At 36.6% G+C, this 24,796-nt stretch overlaps 1 protein-coding gene across 1 annotated transcript in view; it reads left to right on the top strand.

The window, feature by feature from the left end:
* Positions 1 to 24,796, top strand: part of HNF4G (hepatocyte nuclear factor 4, gamma) — a 137,253-nt gene that overhangs the window by 41,682 nt on the left and 70,775 nt on the right. Inside the window, exon 2 of the mRNA XM_010838866.1 lies at positions 10,932 to 10,985. The gene's annotated coding sequence lies outside the window, so the exon portion shown is untranslated. The remainder of the gene's footprint in view (positions 1 to 10,931; positions 10,986 to 24,796) is intronic.

The raw sequence follows: 24,796 nt of genomic DNA, 5'->3' as shown, positions 1-24,796 counted from the left end.
GGAGTGATCCAGATACTGATGTGAGATTGACCGGCACTTGTCTTCAGAGTGCTAGCAGTCTAGAGTAAGTTCCCCATCTCTAAATTAGGAAATGTGTGTGTGTGTGTGTTTACATGTATATGGCCGCATAAGTGTATGAAACTCTGTAACTATTTATTGAGCACCTATTGGCTTCATACAGGATACAGGGACTTTTCTGTTTGGTGATGTATGAAATTCATCCTCACATTCTAGATAAGAAACACCCAAAGCAGAAATTTTTTTAGAGCTGCAGCAAAATAACCATGTAAGATCTGAAAGATCTTTTGGTCAATATCAATAATGGTTCCCTAAAGAGTTGTTTTACAGATGACATAGGTGGTGTCTTGCAACTAAAAAGCCATATGCTATGAAAAATTGGGGGAATTTTGTAATAATTTTTCCTTAGTCATATTTTATACTTTTTAGAGTGATCATGATTTTCAGTGAGAATTCACCTCTTTGTGAGGTCTCCTGGATACTAATTAACTTGTGCCTTGTTATGATCCTGTACACAGAAAGGTTAAATCAATACATTGCATCTGAGAAAAAAAAAAAAAACCTCTTTAAAAACACTGTGTTCCAATTCACAGGAACACTGTGAATTCCTGAAAATGACTGGTAACTAAGTGGTTTGAAAGAAGTTAATATAGTTCCCTACAGGCCTAGTTCATGAAGACAGTACCTAGCCTTATATTGGAAAATGAATGTGGTTTCAAATTTAGTCTATTTACGTGGGGAGATTGTGGTGATGGAAATGCTTATTTCCTTTAATTCAGTTTACCACTTAATCTATAAATGCAAACCATGTTAAAGGATGCTTGAAAAAAAATAAACTTGAAAACCAGCCTTAACCTCCCAAACCAGCTGAAGTCGCTCAAAAGACAATAAGGGCAAAATTTCATTATATAGCCTTCAAGTGGGTTTTTAAAAACCCCATAGCCTTTCCAAGTAAAGTGATGAATGTTGTTCTGATTCTAATTGACAAGTGTTATATATAAAAGAGTTCTTACCTTCATTCTTATCAAAACTGTGGGGATTTCCAATGATAGGACAATATTGTGTGGGTGGAAACTTCTCAGAAGAATAGAGAACTTATCAGTATTTACTTAGGTTCTATTACATTCAGAGCCATAAAAACAACTACACTCATAAATTTATAGCCAGTCAAGGATATTGCCTCTTCCCCAAAGAGGCTGGATATTAAAGGAGTAGACTGAATGAGCTCAAATCATGAAGTGGTTTCAATATTGGAGGAGTTTTCCCTCTTCATATTTCAACTTGTAGACAATATGTTATGAAGACTCACTAGCTAGCTAACTTTGGGGGTTTGGAAGCAAAAAGCAATCAACTATTTTTTTCTTAAAAATTTACTTTTTTCTTCTACAATTAGTACTTAATACTAATATTTTAATGAACTCTAACTGTAGACTAATGGTCACCAAACTTGCTTGAATATGTGTCTTTTATAAATTCACCTTTGCAGATAAAGAAGCCAGAGGTTTATAGAGGTTAGGAATCTTGCTCAAAATCATATAGCAGAGAAAAGGCTTAAGCCCAGATCTTTTCTGATTCTGGAGCAGATTCTGTATTAGCTTCTTAATTCTATTGTAACAAGTTAACACAATCTGAGTGGCTTGAAATAGCACAGGTTTATTATTTTACAGCTCTGGAGGTCAGAAGTCCCATAAGGGGCTAAACCAGATTTGAGGTGTCAGTAAGGCTGCATTCCTCTGGAGGCTCTAGGGGAGAACACATTCTCATGCCTTTTTCTGCTTCTACGGCCCTCCTCCATTCCTTGGCTCATGGTCCCTTCTTCCATCTTCAAAACCAACAACCCCATAACTCTAACCTTTATTCCTGTCATTACATCTTCTTTTTGGACTCTCTTGTCTCCCTGTCGCATGTTTTAATAACTCTTGGAATATTACTCTGGCATTAAAAAGATGAAATAATGCCATTTGAAGCAAAATGGATGCACATAGAGAATGTCATGGTGAATGAAGTCAGACAGAACAGAAATACCATATGATACCCCTTATATGTGGAATCTAAAAAGAAATGATACAAATACACTTATTTATGAAATAGAAGCAGACTCAGAGAACAAACTTACGGTTGCTGGGGGGAAGAATAGGGAGAAGGGATATTTAGGGAGTTTGGGATCGACATGTACACTCTGCTATATTTAGAATGGGTAACCAGCAAGGTCCTGCCTATATAGGACAGGGAATTCTGCTCAGTGGTAGGTGGCAGCCTGGATGGGAGGGGAGTTTGGAGGAGAATGGATACATGTATGGCTGAGTCACTTTGTTGTCCACCTGAAACAACATTGTTAACTGGCTATATTCCAATATAAAATAAAGACTTTTTAAAAAAGAACTCTTATAACTACATTAGGCCCACCCAGATTATCTAGGATAATCTCCTTATTTAAAGATTCCTCATCATTTCTGCTTCACAAGGGCTTCCCTGGTGGTTCAGATGGTAAAGAATCTCCCTGTAGTGCAGGAAACTTGGGTTCAGTCCCTTGGTTGAAAGATCTCCTGGAGGAGGGCATGGCAAACATTCCAGTATTCTTACCTGGGAAATCCCATGGACAGAGGAGCCTGGCAGGCTAAAGTCCATGGGGTCACACAGAATTGGGCACGACTGAGAAACTAACGCACATCACATCTGCAGTCACTGTGCCATGTAAGGTAATATAATCATAGCTTTCAGGGATTAGAGTGTCTTCAAAAGGTCATTATCTTGCCTACCATGGAAGCTAAAGTAAATCTAGATAAATGTACTGCAGTATTTTAAAATTAATACTTTGATATTATAACTTCAGTTCAGTTCAGTTGCTCAGTCGGGTCCGACTCCCTGCGACCCTATGAATCGCAGCACACCAGGCCTCCCTGTCCATCACCAACTCTCGGAGTTCACTCAGACTCACGTCCATGGAGTCGGTGATGCCATCCAGCCATCTCATCTTCTGTCGTCCCCTTCTCCTCCTGCCCCCAACCCCTCCCAGCATCAGAGTCTTTTCCAATGAGTCAACTCTTCACATGAGGTGGCCCAAGTACTGGAGTTTCAGCTTTAGCATCATTCCTTCCAAAGAAATCCCAGGGCTGATCTCCTTCAGAATGGACTGGTTGAATCTCCTTGCAGTCCAGGGGGCTCTCAAGAGTCTTCTCCAACACCACAGTTCAAAAGCATAAATTCTTCGGCGCTCAGTTTTCTTCACAGTCCAACTCTCATATCCATGCATGACCACAGGAAAAACCATAGCCTTGACTAGATGGATCTTTGTTGGCAAAGTAATGTCTCTGCTTTTGAATATGCTATTCAGGTTGGTCATAACTTTCCTTCCAAGGAGAAAGTGTCTTTTAATTTCATGGCTGCAGTCACCATCTGCAGTGATTTTGGAGCCCAAAAATCAGTCTGACACTGTTTCCACTGTTTCCCTATCTATTTCCCATGAAGTGATGGGACTGGATGCCATGATCTTCGTTTTCTGAATGTTGAGCTTTAAGCCAACTTTTTCACTCTCCTCTTTCACTTTCATCAAGAGGCTTTTTAGTTCCTCTTCACTTTCTGCCATAAGGATGGTGTCATCTGCATATCTGAGGTTATTGATATTTCTCCCGGCAATCTTGATTCCAGCTTATGCTTCTTCCAGTCCAGCGTTTCTCATGATGTACTCTGCATATAAGTTAAATAAGCAGGGTGACAATATACAGTTTGACGTACTCCTTTTCCTATTTGGAACCAGTCTGTTGTTCCATGTAGTCCCAAATAATAATCAGCAAGATTAATGATCACTAAAATGATGATAGTATATAATATGTATATACTATGTACTATGTACTATGAATATAGTATATAATATGTATATAATGAAGTGGTTTATTTCAGAAAAATTCCTATTCCATCATTGACTACCTTACAACCTGAGACAAATCTCTTAGTACCATTTCTTTGGAATTGTATGGTGGTAAATTAGCTGACTCATTGGAAAAGACCCTGATGCTGAGAGGGATTGGGGGCAGGAGGAGAAGGGGATGACAGAGGATGAGATGGCTGGATGGCATCAGTGACTCGATGTATGTGAGTCTGAGTGAACTCCGGGAGTTGGTGATGGACAGGGAGGCCTGGCGTGCTGCGATTCATGGGGTCGCAAAGAGTCGGACACGACTGAGCAACTGAACTGAACTGAACTGAACTGAAATTATACCAAAGTTTATCCTTATAACAACTGGTGTGGGTGTGTGTGTTAGTCTCTCAGTCGTGTCTGACTCTTTGTGATCCCATGGGCTGTAGCCTGCCAGGCTCCTTTGTCCATGGATTTCTCCAGGCAAGAATACTAGAGTGGGTTGCCATTTCCTTCTCCAGGGGATCTTCCCTACCCTGGGATGGAACCAGGTCTCCTGCATTGCAGGCAGACTCTTTACCATCTGAGCCACCAGAGAAGCCCTTATAACAACTGAAAGCCTATTTAAACAGTTAGCTGGTAGATGGTCTACAAATAATTTGCTGCTGCTCGATATTCTCTCTCTCTCTTTTTTTTAGTATTGAAGCCTGCTTTGTTTTTTTACTATAATATTAAATTTGGGCATTTTGAATTAATTCATTAACCTGATGATAGCTTTATCTCATCCCATTTTAGGTACTTAGCTTTTTAAGATGAAGTTTTCTTATTGTTTGTTATTGTAAGTGTATAGCTAGTAGTTTCAGAGGAAATGTGTCAGTCTTTTAAAAATATTTTATTAAGATAAATCACAATCTCATGTTTTAGGAGAGTTATAAGGCAAGTACTGTTTTTGCCTTATCATTCCCTCACTCTAATCATGTTCTCAGAGGTTAATTCCTACCTGTGGATTTTAAGTTGTTTTCCTCTGGACTGCTACTCCGCAATTCTTGATCACACGACCATCAACTTTGAACTGATATTCTTGACTTCTGATGTGAAACTTGAGGATCTGTCTCACTTCGCTTATCCCACCTTTCTTTGTCCTTCCTCTCAATATTTGACATTTATATTTTTAGTTTTGTTTTTCTATCAATTAATTTATAACTCAAAATAATGTTGGTAAACGTTTATTTCTTTTTTTTTTCCAACAAATCTATACTGTTCACTTTCTACCCAGCTCTCCACTTCTCCTTCCCCCTCAGGCTAATGTTTTTAGTCAGCTTGACTTTTATATTGTCAAGGTGTTTATATTTATATTCTTTCTATGACTGTCTTTTTTTAAAAAACATGTTGACTAAATGATGGAAATGTATAAATGTGTAAACAGTGTTGAAAGTGAAAGTTGATCAGTCCTGTCTTTCTGGGTTTCTCTGATAGCTCAGTTGGTACACCCCGATTCCATTCCTGGATGGGGAAGATCTGCTGGAGAAGGGATAGGGTACCCACTCCAGTATTCTTGGGCTTCCCTGACTCTTTGCAACCCTGGGATTCTTCAGGCAGAATACTGGAGTGGCTAGCCTTTCCCTTCTCCAGGGGATCTTCCCAACCCAGGGATTGAACCCAGGCCTCCTGCATTGCAGGTGGATTCTTTACCAGCTGAGCCACAAGGGAAGCCCGAAATACTGGAGTGGTAGCCTATCCCTTCTCTAATGATCTTCCCCACCCAGGAATCAAATTGGGGTCTTCTGCTTTGCAGGTGGATTCTTTACCAACTGAGCTATCAGGGAAGCCCTTTAAACAGTGTTGGCACTCCATAAACATTGTGTAACACCAAGTCACAACTGGTGTGCTGTGTTCTTAGATAGAGGCCAGTGCCAGGAAGCCCAGGACACACTTGGAAAAAAGTTCACCGTGTCCACATAGACTCTCTTTTCTGTCTATTTTTTAAGTCCATTGCTTGACATCATTCCAAATATACATTTGCTTTATATCTGGGCCTTAACTTTTCCCTACAGGTTTATTTTTAATCCTGAATTGTGTTTTGTTTTGCTTAATTTGCTGTTGCTGCTGCTGCTAAGTCGCTTCAGTCGTGTCTGACTCTGTGCGACCCCATAGACGGCAGCTCACCAGGCTCCCCAGTCCCTGGGATTCTCCAGGCAAGAACACTGGAGTGGGTTGCCATTTCCTTCTCCAATTTTGTTACCTTATCCTTATTTCATTTTTCCCCTTAAAGTCTCAGAAGTTTTTTTTCCCCCCTGAAAATTTCCCATGTGAAGCTCTACATGTTTTTCTATCAGTCTCAGAATGCAATAGCCCAAAATTTCAAAAGGATATGGATGTGGGCCTTTTCTCACTCATGGCATTTGAATCCCCATAGGCCTGTTGAATTTTGAAACTTATTGTCTTGTTTTAATCTGGGGATATTTTCTAGTTTTTTCTTTAATGATTTCTTTTTTCCCATTTCTTTGTTTTTATTTTCTCATTCTCATCTCTATTAGCTGGATGTCCTAGATTAGTTTTCATCTCCTGTCTTTTATTCCTTTTCCACTTTTAATCTTTGCATAAAAAATATTTTGTTGCTTACTTTTTAGTCTTCAGGTGCATTTTATGTTTTGGTTATTGTATGTTTAATCTTTAAGGTCTCTTTCTAGTTCTGTAATTATTTATATTTTTAAATTTATATTAATTTTTAAACTATAAAAATACTATTTATGCATAAAATCAAATAAGATATTGTCTTCAAGACTGTCTTAGCTAATCTTATTCTTTTCAATACTGTATACTTAGAATGAACTTAAAAATACTTAGAATGACCTTATTGATATTCACAAAAATATCATGCTTGCATTTTCATTGTAAATGTTATAACTTTGTTGATTAATTTGCAAAGAGGTAAAAGCCCTGATTTTTGAGTAATCTTATTCATGAACATGATGTATACCTTTATGTGCTGGTATTATCTTCAAACTTTCGGGGTTTTCTGCATGGGATTGTTTCACATAATATATATCTTAACAGGTATATTATGATTTTACATGTGTGTTAGTCACTTAGTCATATCCAAACTACATTTTGGACTGTAGCCCACCAGGCTCCTCCTTCCATGGGATTTTCCAGGCAAAAATTCTAGAGTAGGTTGCCATTCCCTTCTCCAGGGGATCTTCCTGATCCAGGGATTGAATCCAGGTCTCCTACATTGGAGGCAGAGTCTTTACCAAAATATTAAGGGGAGAAAAAAAAAAAACAACCTTCGTTTTTTTTACGTGGAGGTAAAGGAAAAGCTGTACTAATCAGCTATTATTACAGTACAAAATCAGAAAATGCTCAGTGACTTATTCTTGTTTTATATATTTTTACACTCCTGGGGGTGTAAAGTGGCTGATCTAGGTGAGGCTCCCTTGGGTTAAGTCTACACTTCGGGCTTCTGGTTAGGTTTCAGGCCTGAGGTCCAGGCTGAAGGAGCAGTAGAAGAGTGGCATGTTTTCTTTTTGTGGAAGATCATAGGTGCAAGAGAGAGCAAGCCAAGCCATGCCATCAGTTAAAGTTTCTGTTACACTATGTCCACTAACATTCTATTAGTCAAAGCAATTGCATGGCCAAGTCCAACATGAGTGGGGTGAGGAAGTATATCTCCCCCACAGTGGGAGGCACTGTAAAATTAAACAGCACAGGGTGTAAGATCCAAGTGTAAGAAACCGAATAATTGGGACAATAATCCAATTTATATCAGGAGGCAAGTATATGAATAGAAATACAAGTATTCTTGATGCATATGCCTTTTTGTTTGTTTTGCTGTTATCAGAAACTTCACAAGAATTTTTAAAGAGTTTCACTTACAAGATTAAAAGTGTTACTTATTTTCTTTGTTGTTTAGTAACTAAATCGTGTCCGACTCTTTTGTAAACCCTGTGGACTGTAGGCCGCCAGTGTTCTCTGACCGTGTAATTTTCCAGGCAAGAATACTGGAATGGGTTGCCATTTCCTTATCCAGGGTATCTTTCCAACCCAGAGACTGAACCCGTGTCTCCTGCCTTGGCAGGTGGATTCTTTACTGCTGAGCCACCAGGGAAGCCCTTAGTCACTTTACCTTAGTAGTGGTGAAAATTAAATGGGAAAGGTCTTCAGACTGCCTCATGAATATAAGATCTGTGTTTCAAATTGTCCAGCCAATATTCTTCAGAGACCTTATCCTCAGTATGCGCTATTATTTCATCAGTTCTTCACTTATATTAATTATGTTGCTCTTTAATTTCCCATCACCAGATCTCTCTGTGATCTTCAAGTTTTTCTTCTTTAGCATCCCTGGTGAACAGATCCTGTTGGTTCCAACTCAGTGCACCTTTCAAATCCCCTCACTCCATTTTTACTCCATTCGAAGTTTTCATCTTTAATCAAGAGTTTTTCCTCACAGATGTTTGGTGCCCAAAGCACCTTACAGAAAAGAATCTGGGAGTGTCCCACATTTGGAGGCCTCAACTGCTAGGACCCTGGCTCTGCATTGACCGAAATCTGAAGGTTTCTAGGATAGCATCTGCATACATAGAGCTCTTTAGAATTTGATCTCTTACCTGGGGAACCTCCAGCTTCCACCTCCTCTCTATCTGCCACTCAAACTATGTGGAATACTGACTTCTAAACCTTCTGGATGATTCTCTCATGTCCTTGACCATCATCTACTGTCTCCTCTACTTAGTAAACCCCAATTCACCTTCCAGAACCAGTTTATATGTCACTTCTGCCCTCAGGCTTTGCCTGACTCACGGTCACGGGTCTTCTGGGGTTTTCATAGCATTCTACCCAAATATCCATTAAAGAATTTCTTTCTTGGATTCTTTACTTTAGACTATAAAAGTATTAAGAAAAAAGACTCTATAAAAATAAAGTGACATATATAATGTAAAGAAAAAAATAAAGTCTATAACAATCACCATTCTCTGCTTAAGAAAATACAGTTAACATTTTGGTACTGTGTTTGTTTTTAAAGATTGGTTTACTTAACTATATGGCATAGGCATTTTTTCAATTATATTCTATTTTAAAAATTAATTTAGCTCTTTCTCTCTTACCCTGAATTGTTCATTCCTCCAAAGAGCATCTATTCTCAGCTTCCACCGTATTTCCCATGAACAATGCAATGTCCGGCAAGTAGGAAGTATTTAGTTCATAGTTTTCTGAATGTCAAATGAAATGGGAATATATTTCTAAGTACAAATAATTCAATGAAATAAAAAAAGTGTAACTGTAGTCAGTGATAAATTACAAAGGCAGTAATGTTTTACTAATGTCACAGCATCATGTTATATGTTAAATATGATTTTTGGAATGCTGGCAACTCGACAAGCCAGTAGGTATGCTGTGATTCTGTGCTAATTGTATTTTCCTGTTTTGACCTTTGGAAATTGTTTGCTGTAAGGAATCAAGTCACACAAGGCTTTAAATATTGATCAAATAATACTGCAGCTTTAGTACTGGTAGACGAGACAAGGGGTTAAATCATTCTAGTCCTCTTTTTTTTTTTTCCCTTTTAAAGACATGTAGCGTCTTTGTCTGATCTCCTTATGGTCCTTGTCACAACTGTATGGCTTTTAATCACTCATACATTCAGTGAGTTACTGCGCTGCTGGAACCTTAATAATGTTCTAGTTTGTTTGGATGATCTTCCTGATAAAGTCCTGACAGTCTCTCAGTATAATGGGAAGACAATCAAAATAAAAAATGCTCTAAGAGTTCAGGTAGTAGAGCATGCTATTATTTTTCACATGGTGCAAGGATATTAAAATACTGACTTTCATGCTTTGATTGAGTTTGTGATGAAATCCAAGAAAAATTGAAAATTTGAATTATTCTACTGCCAGTATGGACTGTATATCATGAACAGAAAGCAAGCATAGGTAACCAATTCTTGTATCATAATCTCGAGAGTGTCAGATTGTCCCTCTTTTATATGAGTTTCTATTGTATGTCTAAGTAATTAATTCATTACATAGCTCTTATATATTTGCAATTACCACATGGAGTTTTACCAACATATAAAATGTCATCTTTAATGCACATTGTACGAATAGTTAATAAAGATGACACATTGATACAGTGATTCAGATTTTTCAAGGTGCTTTCCATTAAATTATCTGATTCACTAGCCATCTTAAGTAAGCAGTGGAATTGTAATTCTCCACCTGTCCCATCCTTTCTGCCTCCTTCCCTCTTATTGTTTCCCTATTTCTGTCTCTTTTAAAGGAGGCAATTTGGTGTATGGAAAGAGCACAGAATATGAATTCAGCTATTTCATTCCATCTTCGCCCCTGTTGAATTCAGTTTTAAGCAGATCACTTTCATTCCTCTGAAGCATGATTTCCTAATTGGCAAAATAAGGATAATGCTGAAGTATATTCCTCAAAGTTGTGAGGATCCAGTCAGATGAAATCTAAAGAAAGTTTTTAAAACACTTAAAAAACAAATGTAATATCTGTGTTAGCTTCCTTTAAGGGAAACTTGAAATGATGGAAGAAGAATAGATTCTGGCCTCACTGTTTCTATATTAGGTACCTGATCAAGTTTTCTGACCTTTCTGAACTTCATTTTCCTTGTGTGCAAAAGGGGCCTAATAAATCCCTACCTTGTGAAATTGTTGAATAGAAAAAAATAAGGTAGCATTTATGCCAATCCTAATATAGTTCCTGAAACATAGTAGTTCACCCTCTGTTAAAACTATTTTCTCTTCTTTCCTCTCTCCCTCCTGCAGTCCCTCTTTTCTTCCTACCTTATTCTTCCTTGAACTATGGACAAGATGAGCACGTGATTGCAAAATCTTGGGGTTTAGCAAACTGACTTTTCTTTTAAAGCATTAAGACTCTTTTTAAAACAAAATTGTAAGCTCTACTTGAGGCAGGAGACAGGGATCCTCTCTTCTGAGTAAAGACCCTTTATTGTCACACTTTGGAATCTCCACTGAGTCCTGGAGATTTTGTGCAGTAAAATTTGAAAACTGCTTATGTGGCTCCACCCTCTCATTTTACAGATGAGAAAACTGCATTTGAGAGAAGTTGAGTGACTGGCCTGAACTTGCAGATTGGTAAGTGATGAGCTAAGGATTGCACTCAGTGGTTTTTTTGCCCTTACTGTATTGTTCCCCTTACCTTGTGATGGTCCAGAAGGCAATATTCATAATTAAAATTCTTCTCTTGGAGGATATCACTGTCTACTTGTGGAGATGGAATTTAGAAATAAAAGATGAGGAAATATAAAGGCACATGATATAACTGTGAAATGGTTAGAATAGATAATACTTTGTTATCCTTTGAGGGTGGACATGGCCAACTCCCTGAGGTGGGGTGAGGGGGGCTTGTTTGAAAGTCATTGTCATTTTGTTTCCAGTGCATACAGAAATGCCTGACTTCCAACTGGGATTACTACTTGTCTTCTTGAATGGAATGAATGAGTGGCTTAATGAAGTATACAACTGAATCAAATCTAGAAAAAGAGAACAGATTTAGATGATCTAGACCAGGGTGTTTAAACAGTGGGTTGCACTTCATTACTGGGTGATGAAATAAGTTTAATGGATCATGATTTACCTATACAAAGTTACAGAGTGTCATTATGTCCTGAAAATTGTGTAGATTTATGTGATACTGATATAAAGTACATGTGTATAATTTTGTGGATACTTGGTCACAACTTAAAATGTATGTCTCACTGTAGATCATAGTTAAAGATGTTTGAAAGATACTGTCTTACACAAAAGGGATGGTAAATTTTGAGGAAGATACGTGAATGCCTTATAGAATTTTAATGGTTTTGCTAAACAGAAGTGTTAAGAATAGTTAATCATGATAAAGCTTATTTAGGGGAAGAAACATACACCTGGTTCTTTCAGTTCAGTTCAGTTCAGTTGCTCAGTTGTGTCTGATTCTTTGCGACCCCATGGACTGCAGCACACCAGGCTTCCCTGTCCATCACCAATCACTGGAGCTTTGCTCAAATTCATATCCATCGAGTCAGTGATGTCATCCAACTATCTGATCCTCTGTCGTCCCCTTCTCCTTCTGCCTTCAATCTTCCCCCGGATCAGGGCTTTTTCCATGGAGTCAGTTCCTTGCATCGGGTGGCCAAAGTATTAGAGTTTCAGCTTCAGCATCAGTCCTTCCAGTGAATATTCAGGGTTGAGGGCTGATCTCCTTTAGGGTTGACTGGTTTGAGCTCCTTGTAATCCAAGGGACTCTCAAGAGTTTTCTCCAACATGATCAGTTCAAAAGCATCAATTCCTGGATCTTTAGCTATTGAAAAATCATTAAGAATCTTCTGTCCTCCACTGTCTCAACATTAAGAAGATTTTACCAAACTATACATTAGAAAGATTAATCTATCAGATAAGAATAAATTGAATTGCAATTGGGAAGACCAGATTGAGGACTGTGTAAAAAAGTCAGCACAGGCTAAGGAAATTGTGGCACAACCGTAAAGGAAAAGTTTCTTGGCATGACTAGGGTGGAAAGAGGTTAAAAACGAGTGAGTGGGTGATGATTAAATGTAACCCAAATAGTAAACAATTTCTTAGAACCTCTGTCTGAGGAAAAAAAAATATTAAGGACAAAAAGGTAGGATAATAGAGTTACAAAGTTTTTGTTAAGGTAGGGAGGAGATGAAAATCTTTGTGGTCAACTAGGGTGAGTCAACAGAGAAGGCTTCTAGATATAGATTAGAAATGAATCCAAAGAAGAACCAAAATTCTAGTGAAAGAGATTACCTGTGAAGGAAGATAATTCTTTTTTTCTGAAATCTAATGATTAAGACCAGAAGGGATGGGAGCAGTTACTGCTTGTGGATAAGAGAAACTTGAAGAAAGACAGTCAATAAACATTGCTTTTTATGAGTTGAAGATTAGCCAGGGAAAACAGTTTAAATCACGATGTGGCATTAGCCTATTAATTTTGTGTTACTAAAAAGAGACATCTTTTAAGTGTGTAAAGATATTTAATTTTCTTTGTAAGAAGCATGTCCTGATTCACCCTCAACTTGTCTTAAACCTTCTGTTACTTGAGAAATTATAATTATATATACCATGCTGTGTGTCAGGAAGGTAGAAAGAAGACTGAGTTATCGTATGAAAATCTTGGATTTCATGTCCTGAAAACCTAGTTAAAAGAACTTGATAATGTTGAAACAAGTTCAGGTACTAGAAATGTAAGGCGTCAAAGTGTGTTCACCTAAGATGAACCTTTCTTTTTCATGTGGGTTTATCTGCCATTCAGAGTCAATTCAGAGGTCAAATATTATACGTTATGATTTAAATAGCATCCATTTAAAAATTAAATCCATAAAATTAAACAAATAAAATCCATAAAAATTAAACCATTTATTTTTAAAAGAAAACTAAACAACATCCCTTTGTTGTTTATGAAAGAAAAGCTATGATGTATTTATAGATGTCCCATGAAGATGTGTGTATGTGAGTTTACACAATTAAGAGAAAGAGAGACATGAGCATAAGCATGTTTGTGTGTGCATTTGTGTGTGTGTGTGTGTATATAATGAAACTGTCTCTAGGCATGGTCAGGTACAAAGGTCCATCATTTAAGTCTCAGAACTAAATAAACATATGAGATTATGATTATTTTATTGAGCTTTCATATTTTATGACCCACTAATGGCTCATGGATCAGTTATATTGATGAGCACTGGAAGCCTACAGCTTCAATGAGGTTTTTTATTTATTCATTTATTGTTTTTATTGTAAAGTGCCAAGAAGGTAATACCCAGTTCCCAGTCTTATTTTTCATTTACAATAAACTGTAGACTAGAAACTAAAATATGTGTTAAGCATATATAGCTGGTGCTTTGTGTGCGACTTTCTAATTTACTTTTAGTTTCTAATGCAAATTTTTCAGCTTCTGAGTTTGAGTATATATCTTACTATCAACATCAATATTGGGCTTATGGATTTTTTACACTTGTTAGGCTGAACTCATTGGCAAAATTAACCTGGTTATGTGTTTTAGGATTTGTGAGAAGATAACATATTGAAGCATAATTTTTTAAATTTGTCTTTGCTGTTTTATATATACTGTAATTTATTCATGTCATAATTTATCAAGAATTCAGATAGTAGGAATTCCTTTCTGTGTGACCCTCTATGGAAACTTGTAGGCAGCTTGCTCCCCTCAAAAGAGGGCATGATTGGGGCTATACACCCCTGATTATTCTTCCCAAATTTGCCTACCAGTTAAGTCCCTTCACCTCTTCTCCTGGCCTGCGATAAAGAGACAAATTCAGTTTCACAGAAACATAATGGGCGAGGAGTAAGTGACCCCCACCAAAGTGTTAATACATAACACAAGTGGCATGTCACAAGTAACACGACTGAGCAACTAACACTTTAACCTTTTTCACCAAAGTATTAATATTTCTAATATTCATGAGCCGATTTAGTTTGAAAACTAAACATAAAAGTTTTATTTAATGTAGTGCTTGATGATTTGACCTATCTATTTCAAAATGAAATTAAAGACTTTGTATTTAGCTATAAAGTTAATTGCTGCTGCTGCTGCTGCTAAGTCACGTTAGTTGTGTCTGACTCTGTGCGCCCCTCCTCAAATCTACTGGCTTTATCAACACCTTGTCAGTTTTGCTGATAACACCTTTTTAGGGTTTGTAAGGTAAAACAGAACTGTTTGCCAGGTTAAACTTCAAGAATCTCATAGATTTTGTCTTTTTAGATTGTCCTGAAATTGAAAAGGAAGCCACCTGACTTGATATGTGCATATGTTCCTTGAGGTCAAAGCCAGCCTTTACATTTTGAAAAGATTTTTAGGTTAATGTTTTGAACCGGGGACTTTCAGTGCTAAAACGTTTGTTAAAATCACACTGTGGAGAAGAGAAGTACTATTACTATTGTAAATTTCTTTATGTATGCACATGTGAATGTTCAGTTGCTCAGTCATGGGCAATTCTTTGCAATTCCATGGACTGTAGCCTGTCAGGCTCCTCTGCCATGAGATTTCCCAGGCAAGAATACCAGGGTGGATTCCTCCTCCAGAGGACCTTCCCAACCCAGTAATCGAACCCACATCTCTTGCATCTCCTGCATTGAGATGCGTTGCCAGGTGGGTTTTTTTTATCACTGTGCCACCAGGGGATGTCCTATTGCATTATATATATTTAGAATCAAATCCTTCAAGTCAAGTCTCTTTGTATGTGTAAAAATTGAAAAACAGTTAATCCACTTGACTGAATTTGGAAACATAATGTACATGGGGCAGAAAGGCAATGGATATTCAAGAAAGAAAAATAATTTTCTGAGTATATAAATGTTCAAAATATGATCAATATCCAAGTTAAATGAAACCAAACTGAGGGTTCATGATTCCATTAGACCTTGCATTTTGATTTGTATAACCATTTGCACTGCTATAAAAATTATTAAAAGATGTTCTGATGGTTCATGAGTTTACATAAATATATATTGAAATTCAAATGATTCTGAGGACAAAGGATGAAAATCTTTTAAGGGATTCATGGATATTAGAGGTCCACTGAGACTTCCCCAGGCATTCTAAGGTTTTAAAACTTGTTGTGGTATGGATTCCAAAATCCAGGTCTTACACAGTGGAGTTTCTAACATATATGTTTCTTTCAATGAAGACAGTGAAACTCATAGCTAAGCAAGAGCTGGATGCTGAGTCTGGGAATGCAGGAGCTATGAATTCACTCTAAAAATTAAAGAATGTGGCTTATTAGACTCTAGGATTTCCAAATGTGGTGTGGTGATGTGAGAATCCATTTTGGTACCAGATAAATTTAGGTTAGGATCTTAGTATTGTGAATAGTCTATGTCTTTCCTCAAGTTACTGTACCTTTTTGAGTCTGTTTTCTTATTTGTAAAACAATGGACAATAACCCATCACTGTATAAAATCTGGTTAGGATTAAATAAGAAAAAGGCCTTGCAAAATGCACAGCACAGAATTATCCCTCAGTGTCTGTTAAGCACAATATTCTCCTCTCAAATGCAACTCTCTAAATTGTCTCTTTCCAAGCTACAACCCCTATTAGCAGATAAGTCCACCTCTTAGATTATATCTCCCAGCTTTTCTCATGAATGAAGGTAAATGATTGTTTTTACCTAAAAGAAATAGAAATGATTGAACAGTCAGCAGATTCATGCACCTAAAAAGCAGGCTACGTTGGATGAAGTCAAGCCGTTTTTTTTCTTGCATATTTCACTGATGATGCAGTTTTCAAATGCAAACTGTATAGAATCAGGTGCTCTGTCTTTAGAAGAGGATAATGTTTTAGTAGTCTCTTCTGTGGAGACTTTCCAGCAGTTTCTGATACTTTCTGTCTCTTTTATCCAGATAACACAATTCTACTGTAACCTAAAGATTATATTTCAAGAGGTGTCAGAAATTCAGCAGATTTTCCTCCTCTAAGAAAGCAAGGAGGGGGAAAACAGCATTGTATGGTGGTTTAAGCATTTAAGATTTTTTTTTAATCTACATTCTTTACAGTTTTGTAATTCATGTAGACTGTCTGGATGTTCTTCTAAACATCCAGAAAGAAGAACCTTTGAAAGAACATGTACAAATTTTTCATTGTCTATAGTTTCAGACTAATAGTAATAACTCACCCTGTTTTAAAGATGTCAGCCACCGTACTAAGCAGTACACATGTGTTAACATATTACTGCTTAGTTATATTTGGTTGTTGTTCCTTTCGTATACAGGGGGAGATAGAGGCAAAAAGAATTTGGGTATATTTCCCTGAGTCACGCAAGTGGTGGAACCAGAATTTGAACTTCAGGAGATTGTTTAGAGCTGTACATTTATTGACCCCACAGTACATAATAGAGATAAGATTGGTCTAAAAAATATTACCAGCCTATGTCATCAACGAGGCTCCATCACTTGTTTTTAATGACTTTAGGTATGTGTATGTTTTGTGTAAAGAAATATTTGTACGTGTATGAGTACTTTTTTGTTGAATGAATATTTTGATTCAGAAACTGGATAACAAAAAAAATATGACAAATAGTCTATATTTGCTTAACTATCATGGATGCAGATGTAAAAGAACATATTATAATAAACTGAAAAACATTAAAATACTCTTTTCAATTCCTAATATTCTTTTTAGGTTTTTTTTTGTGTGTGTGCTTAGATAAGAGTTTTAGTTTTGCAAAAATACTGTGGAATTTGAAAACAGTGTAATTTCTAGTGAATGCATGCTTAACTGCCTTGTTGTTCAGTCACTCAGTCCTGTCTGACTCTTTGCAACCCTGTGGACTGCAGCATAGCAGGCTTCTCTATCCATCACCGACTCCCGGAGCTTGCTCAAACTCATGTCCATTAATTCGCTGATGCCATCCAACCATCTCATCCTCTGTCTCCCCCTTCTCCTCCCTGTCCTTAATCTTTCCCAGCATTAGGGTCTTTTCTCATGAGTTGTCTCTTATTAGGTGCCCACAGTGTTGGAGCTTCAGCTTCAGCATCAATCCTTCCAATGAATATTCAGAGTTGATTTCCTTGAGGATTGACTGGTTTGATCTCCTTGCTGTGCATTGATCTAAGTAATAAATAAGGCATTTTTTACTTTATTAATCTAAATAATAAAAAGTGATTTTCCACAATTAATGACAACACAATGCTTTCCTAGGTTAATTGATAAGTATCATATATGTATAGTGAAATTAAATTTAAGTTTGGAGAAAATAATCTCTACTTCTTTGAGCACAGCGCCACATTTTGATTACTCAGCTGTGCAACCATGATGGAGCCTCCTAGAATGAATGTTGAAAATTTCAAACAGCAAAACAGGCCAAATCCTGCAGCGTGAAAGCAAGTATAGGTCTTCTGTCTGATTTTCACTTTTATATTAAAAAATCATTTTCAGCAATCAAATCAAGAGTGGATTATAAAGGTAGATTTAAAATAAAACAAAATTCAGGTCACTCATTATCAGAGAAATGCAAATCAAGACCACTATGAGGTACCATTTCACACCAGTCAGAATGGCTGCGATCCAAAAGTCTACAAATAATAAATGTTGGAGAGGGTGTGGAGAAAAGGGAACACTCTTACACTGTTGGTGGGAATGCAAACTAGTACAGCCACTATGGAGAACAGTGTGGAGATTCCTTAAAAAACTGGAAATAGAACTGCCTTATGATTCAGCAATCCCACTGCTGGGCATACACACTGAGGAAACCAGAAGGGAAAGAGACATGTGTACCCCAATGTTCATCGCAGCACTGTTTATAATAGCCAGGACATGGAAGCAACCTAGATGTCCATCAGCAGATGAATGGATAAGAAAGCTGTGGTACATATACACAATGGAGTATTACTCAGCCATTAAAAAGAATTCATTTGAATCAGTTCTAATGAGGTGGATGAAACTGGAGCCTATTATACAGAGTGAAGTAAGCCAGAAGGAAAAGCACCAATACAGTATACTAATGCATATATATGGAATTTAGAAAGATGATAACAATAACCCTGTGTACGAGACAGCAAAAGAGACACTGATGTATAGAACAGTCTTATGGACTCTGTGGGAGAGGGAGAGGGTGGGAAGATTTGGGAGAATGGCATTGAAACATGTAAAATATCATGTATGAAACGAGATGCCAGTCCAGGTTCAGTGCACGATACTGGATGCTTGGGGCTAGTGCACTGGGACGAACCAGAGGGATGGTATGGGGAGGGAGGAGGGAGGAGGGTTCAGGATGGGGAGCACATGTATACCTGTGATGGATTCATTTTGATATTTGGCAAAACTAATACAATTATGTAAAGTTTAAAAATAAAATAAAATTAAAAAAAATAAAATAAAATAAAACAAAATTCAGGTGAATGTAAAAACTGTCCATCATTATTAATTTTTTTGTATTGAAGTATGATATTTGAATAATATTTTACCTTATTTTTCCTGAACTCTGCCAGAAAATATAGCTGAGGTAATTCGTCGAGTTATACACATCACTGCAAAGTAAGTTAAGGACTCTTGTTCTCAAAACCTTGTAATGAACTTGATTGAGTTACTTCATTTCTCTGGATCTCCTTTTTCATGGGGAATGGAATTAGGCTGTTGATTTTCCATGTTCTGCCAAGTACTACAAATCAGGAGTGCTTTAGTCTCCTAAAGTGCTTTAGTCTCCTAAAGTCTCCTAAAAACTGTATTTTACCTATGGTTACATGCTTGAAATTACCTTGGAAAATATTTCCAGAAGGTAAAGATTTGAAAAGCTCCTGGATTAGATTACATCTGGAATTCCTCCCACCTGTAACATTTTTTATGATTCATTTGTTTCAATTCCTCTGCTAGAATCAAACACACAGATCACCACTGCCTTGCATTCCAGGCTTTTGCAGAGGGAATGCCCATCTGCCCCCTTCCCACAGTCACAATTCCACTTTCTTCAAGGTCCAACTCCATGGATGTCTCTGTGATAGCCAGGAAAAGCTCTCCTTGCTTGGAATTTCAATAACAGTATGTTAGCATTGTTATTGAGGTATATACCTGTTCCTCATTATATCATGATTTTTATATATTTGAAGAGTTGCCATCTCTTACTCCGATAGGGACTAGCTGGAGTACGGGAGTGGGTAGAAGCTAATGACGCAATGAGAGAGCACCTCTGGAGAGCACATGTACCATTATGGGAGCATAGCCTTATGGCTCAGCAGGTAAAGAATCGTCTGAAATGCTGGAGACACAGGAGATGTGGGTTTGATCCCTGAGTCGGGAATATCCCCTGGAGAGGGAAGCGGCAACCCACTCCAGCATTCCTGCCTGAAAAATCCCATGGAAAGGAGCCTGCTGAGCTACAGTCCATGAAGTGACGAAAGAGTCGGATATGACTGAGAGACTAAACACACACACACAACACACAGCCTTAATGGGATTTCCCGGAGACTGTCCGCAGGGAAATGTAAGCTCCATGTTATTTATTTTTTGATAAAAATTGTACCTCTGAATTTTTCATGAAAATTTTAACTTTTGGAAACATCCAAAAATAAAAACCAAAAAGTGCCAGAACCACAAAAAGCATGTGATATCCACTTTCTATGCCTCTGAATCGCACACATACTCGGGTTTTCACCGCCTAACATGAACCCGGTCTGTTTACTTGCACCTTTGTTCATGTAATTTTTGAATAAAATCACTAAATTTTTGAGTAAAGTTTAGTGAATCTAGTTGGACATGTTCAGACAGCCTTTTTATATAGACTTGACTAAAAATATGATATTGATTAAAAACTAGAACAAACTGGACTCTCAAAGAGCAATCAATGTGACAATATTTTCAAGATGATCAATTTGTAAGTGGGTACCTTCAAAGGTAAAATCTTAACCTCAGAATTCCCTATTTGATGCTCTACAGTGTGATGTAAATGCCTTCCAGAACAAAGAGATTAGGGGAAATTTCACAGTTGTACTGTAGTTATTAAAAAGCAGACAAATTAGCCACTTGCCTAGAGGAAATCAGAAGTCTCATCTGGAAATTTGGGAGGGTTTTAAAGTGACCTTCTTGTGTTAATCTTGAAAGAGATAATATATATTAGAGCTGTTTTCCTTTTTGCTGCTTTTTCTGAGCGCCTTATGTGCTTGCTAAATACATGAGAATGCTGGTAAGTTTATATTCTTTTAGATATTGCTGTGCTAGTGATCATTCTTTCTGTTTCCCATCAAAAACGTTTGAATTTTAAACTATACGGTTTGAAACGCTCATATTTTAATTCTCTCTGTAAGAGTGACAGTATTTCTAATAGATTTAGATCATCATTTTATTATTATTTCCTGTTTGAAGTTATTCCCAATTGATTTTTCATATTCTAGTTATAATTTTAATCTGATTGCTTTTTCTGTTTTTGACTAAGTAGCAGAGTGTTCAGTAGTGACTGGGCATTCAGGAGGGATGACAGAACACTTCTGACTCAATGACATGTGAACCAAACAGGCACAGGCTGTTATAACCCCAAATTTGAAATGCTATGTTATGATAAAATGATAACATTTCAATTGTTTATCATGTTAACATTTTACTAGAATAAGTATGAAATTGCTTATGTTTCTAAACATAGTATGTTAAGGGATTAAAATATTTATTCCTTTATTTCAATTAGAACAGATACAAATTTCCCTAATTCTTAGTCAAGACAAGTTCATTTTCTCTTTCCGCCACAAATGTAATTCTTGAAGTGGTTTTGATGGCTCAGAGTTTAGCACCTTTCCTTTGAACAGTCTTGTTAACAAAGTAAGCAGAGGTGTTCTCTTGTTAAAACTATCCACCTCTTTTGCCCACGGAAGTTCTGGCTGGTGCGAGGCCCCTCCCTGCTCAGACACTTTCGGTTCACCCATTTCCTTCCTCAGCCTTTGTTACACTGCCCCCTGCGTCTCACCAAGTGGCCTCACAGTCTAAACCGTTCAGGTCACTCATCTTTTATTCTCTCTAAAAAGCACGTAGTCTGCTGCTTTTCACTAAAGTTCAATATCATTGATGTAAAGCTGGGTTTATCAATGATAGATCTACTTTCTTTAAAACTAAGGAAAGTGATTGTATTTAAATAGAAAGTAGATAATATTTTTAAAACTAAGTATAGATCAGACATTTGCATTAAAATTTTATCTTGATGACATCTATTGCAGGATTAAATAGTCGAAGATCTTAATAAGTATTATTAGTCATAGTTGCTTAGAATGATTATTTCTGTGTTAATATACTTGTTCAATAATAATTAACAACACTGATGAACAGAATAACTAACCTCTTAGTACACATTTCTATACAGATGACACTTTCATATGAAATACTTCAATGGATTATCATAACCCTATTATTAATATTATTGTTATACAGATATTATTAAAGACTCAAAACTAACGTTAACAAAGAGTCAAGTTAAGGAAACCAAGTGAATGGCTACTTTTCAATATGTGAATGTTTACTCTTTTAAAGAAATTAAATTTTGGCAAAAATGACAGTATTTTCCCTTTGACCCGATATGTCATTGTTAGAAAATAATCTGAAGTAAATAGGAGCTTTTAGCTTAACATTTCTTTAAAAAATACAAGGAACTTAAATCAGATGATTAATAGGAAAATAGTTAAGTTTATTATCTTCATGATAAGCATTAAACAACTATTACAAATCATGTTTTCTAATAACATAGAGAATGTTCACAGGTTAATAATGTGAATAAAAGCAAGATATACAAAGGCATAATATGTATGCCTGTAATTATAGAAACATATCTCTGAATCCCAAACCTGAATACTCCACTGCACAAAGCTTCTATCCATCTCAGGGCCCTCTCTGAATTGTCCTGATTCATCTCTCTGCTTGACTACTGTTCCTTCAGGTTCTGGATTAAATGTTATTTTCTCAGGAAAGCATTTGCTGATCCTCAGGGTCACTTCAGACCAGATGTGTACCCCAGTTATATCTTCTCCTAACACTTTAATGCTTATTATGGTGACAATCACTTTGTAGAATCTTTTGAATGTCTTCCTTAATAGACTAGAAGATTCATTTGAGCAGGAACTGCATCAGCCTTGTTTCTCAATGCCTAATACAGCGACTGGGACATGGTATGAACTCAGCAGACATTTGTTGAAGAAATGAGTGAATGAATGAAGGAAGGAATGCAAGGTACAGTGCTAAGGAATGTTTACCTAATCCCTGTAAGATTCTTCACAAAACTTACGAAGTGACGGCCATCTCTATCACATTTTATGAATAAGGAAACTAAATCTTAGAGAAAATTGTCCAAAGTTGTATAGCAAGTCAGTGAACAGCTCAAATCAAAACCTGATGTCTTGGAATATAGTGCCCACGCTCTTAGACACAGATGATGAAAATGATGCGCTTAATATAACTAATAAGTCTACTGTATCTTGTTGAACAGTATTAAATGTTCATACTTGTAGGTCAAAGATAGTGAAATATCACCAACTTTATATTAACTTATTAATAATAATGAATTTACAAGCATTTTAAATTTTAAAAAATATATAAAAATAAATACAGCATTAGAACTGCAGAAGTTTTTGTTTTGCAGTCTTACATTTTTCAGATTTTCTACACTGTTTTTATCATTTTCTGTAAAAAGGAAAGCAGTTATTAAAATCCACTCATCCCTGAATGGTGGAGATAGTTCTCAAGTCAAGATCTTTTGACATTCAATCCCAAAGAGTTTTCATTGGATAAATAGACCGTGAAAGAGAAGGATCAGAGTTCTCTGCACTACAAAGTTATAACCATGTTGTGAATTGGCATATAATTAGCAATTGATTAACTTTTCCAGATAATTTAATACAAAGTCAAATCTCTAAAATACTGTTTTAAAATTTTAATTAGAAATTCTTTGTAAAAATCCATGACTGCAAAACAGGAAGCCACATTAGGTCTATATCATAGAACTATTCAGGTTTTGAGCTGGTTGGGCATATTTCTTTCTATATATGTCTTTCATTCTTTCTATTGTTTTCTATCACAGATACTGCCAGCTATCAAATTTATAGCATCCAGTTTTAAAGATACATGTTTTATTTCTTACCAACGTTTGTATTTAAGATAAATTTGGTTTTCAAAAGTGAATTATTTTTCCTGAAATTCACCAAGGTAACACTTATCTCTGTAGTTTTCATCGTACCTTTTGAAAAAAATTCTCTTCTGATTGCTCCTTTGATTATCCCTGCCTTGAAGTTGGTACAAATGAGCCAGGACTCTGAATAACACCAGGCTTAGACAACCTAGTTTATTACATACTTTTGATAGAACAGTGTCAAGTACCTTAGGATGAAACATTAAAAAAAAAAACAAAAAAACTTTTAATTTATTTTTTATTATAGTTGATTTACAATGTTGTGCTGATTTCTGCTGAAAAACAAAGTGATTCAGTTATACACATATATACATTCTTTTCTGTTATGGTTTATAGCTAAATTAGTGATAATTTACTGTGGTTCATTTGCAGAATCAACCATACAGCTTATCCATACCGTTGTGAATAGAACCTGACCCAAGTCAACCCTACTTGGGTAGGGTTCCCTGTGCTATACAGTAGGAACTTGTTAATTATCTATTCTAAATGTAATATTAATAGGTTGCATCTACTAATCCCAAACTCCCAGTCCATCCCTCTCCATCTCCCTCCCCTGCCCCACCCCCATCCCTTGATCATCACAAGTCAGTTCTCTAGGTCTGTGGGTCTATTTCTGTTTTTTAGATATGTTAATTTGTGCCATATTTTGGATTCCACATGTAAGTGATATCATATGGAATTTGTCTTTCTTTCTGACTTACTTCACTCAGTATGATAATCTCTAGTTGCATCCATGTTTCTGAAAATGGCATTATTTCTTTCTTTTTATAGCTGAGTAGTATTCGGACACAACTGAAGTGACTTAGCAGCAGCAGCAGCAGAAGTATTCCATTATATTTATGTACCACATCTTCTTTATTGGGATGCAACATTTGATAGGCATAGAATTAAGTCATGCTGCCTACACGTAGATTCTAAAAGTTGTCACAGCTACCTCCCCATGGATCTGCTCCAGCTGCCCATCATGCCTTAGATCAAAAGCATCAGATATGACACAAAGTGATTATACAGGACCTATTTTTTTCATGGCTTATTGCCAATCTTATGAATAAATGAATGAGTGGACAGCCTCTATTTTAACTGGATTCCTAATGTCTAGCTGTTGTTTCTTCACCGTCACATTGGACTTCTTGGCCTTGATGTTACAAATGAATCTGATGATCCTTTTTTTTTTTTTTTGATATTCTCTCTAGGACCAGCCTTTGCTCCATTATTTTTCCTAAAATTCTCTACATGTCATTAAGTGTAACTTCCATTGTCCCTTTTGCAAAGATTCCAACA

This window comes from Bison bison, unplaced genomic scaffold, assembly GCF_000754665.1.
Source record: "Bison bison bison isolate TAMUID 2011002044 unplaced genomic scaffold, Bison_UMD1.0 scf7180017864106, whole genome shotgun sequence".
NCBI lineage: Eukaryota > Metazoa > Chordata > Mammalia > Artiodactyla > Bovidae > Bison > Bison bison.
The sequence above is the reverse complement of the archived record's forward strand: the minus strand, read 5'-3'. Positions and strand labels throughout refer to the sequence as shown.